Raw genomic sequence first — 1,545 nt, 5'->3', positions numbered from 1 at the left:
TTGTTCTTGTTGTTGTCAATAAAATAAAATTAAATAAAGCTGTTATAAAAACATCAGGACGTCACGAAGAATGGATGACGTTTTCTCCCTCATGTCTCCTATAAACTCCATTTATGTGACGTCAAACACGTGAATGAACCAATCAGGTGAGGTTCTGTCACTTTCACACGTTTCAATAAAGATTCAGCTGATCGAACGGAGCTGCAGCAGCAGGCGTTTTATTTTGGTGAGTCACTTCCTGCAGACTGACAGCAGGGGGCGCGGTGTGACAGAAGGTGGACAAAATAACAGAAACACCTGCTGCACACAAACTTAACAAGTTTTCATCTGATTGATTACTGATCAGTGACTTCAGTGATCAGTAACTTCATTTGTCTCTGTTGTTTCAGGCCGAGCTTCAGTTCAACGTTTAACAGATCAATACAACTAATCAGTAATCTATAATCACGTTTCACGCACTGATCAGTTCTATCAACAGACACATCACATTCACAGTCAATCAGGCAGAACATCGATCAGTTCAAATAAAGCCAATAAGAACAATCAGATAATCAATAAGTTCGTTTACCATCGTGTCTCCTCTCAGCATGTCGGGAGCGCGCGCAGCTGCCGCTAATTAACTCATCAGAGCGTCGGGGCCGCGCAGGAGCACAGAAACAAAATAGTCCCCCTAAAACAGCGGAGGGATATCAGCTTCAGTTCTACCAAAATAAAAGCATCGGAGAGGTTTGTTGTTGTTGTTGTTGTTGTTGTTGTGTGACAGGAAATATATAATCAGATTTGAACTTTTATATTAATGTGACATGTTGAACAGATCTGCTCTTCTGAAATGTTTTAATATTTTTTATTTTCTGTTTAAATAATATTTAATGAAAAATAATATATTTTTTAAAAAAACAAAACTTTATCCTTTATTAAATAATAAATCTGATTCATTGAAAGTTCTTCTTCTTTAGTCAAATGAAAACAGCAGCTGAACATGTGAAACAAACACAGGGAACTTAATTATCAATCAAATCAAATGATAAACGTTGTGACATCACAGTAGAAATCCTCACAGACTTTGATTTTCTTTCTTCACATCAATATTTTTCAACCACTGATCAATCTAGCAGTAAACTTTCCTCTGATCAATTAGTTGTTTGGTCTATAAAATGTCAGGATACGTTGATCAAAGTCCTCAGGTGTCTTTGTTCGTATGTCCACGTGTCCATGTGATCGATCTGGCAATAGGAGGACATGAATTTCTGTCTAAACTGTCTCTGTGTCAGAAAACAGCCTCTTGTCTCCAACAAGAATTCACAACTTCAACCAACTGAAAAAAGTTTTAAAATCCTTTGAAATCTCAGACTAACAGCACCTGCAGATATCACAGGTGTGAAATATAATCTTCTTTGTTTTAAAATACATTTTTTATGAAAATGTTGAGGTCACTTCCTGGTTTAGTAAAAAAGACGAGGAAACTTTCTGTCTTTAGACTTTTTGTGTTGAACAGTTGACGTCTGACATTTAACACACTTTGAACCACTTGCACAACATCTACAC

This window comes from Lutjanus erythropterus, chromosome 21, assembly GCF_056507025.1.
Source record: "Lutjanus erythropterus isolate fLutEry1 chromosome 21, fLutEry1.hap2, whole genome shotgun sequence".
Classification (NCBI taxonomy): Eukaryota; Metazoa; Chordata; class Actinopteri; order Lutjaniformes; family Lutjanidae; genus Lutjanus; species Lutjanus erythropterus.
Note: the sequence above shows the minus strand (reverse complement) of the source record.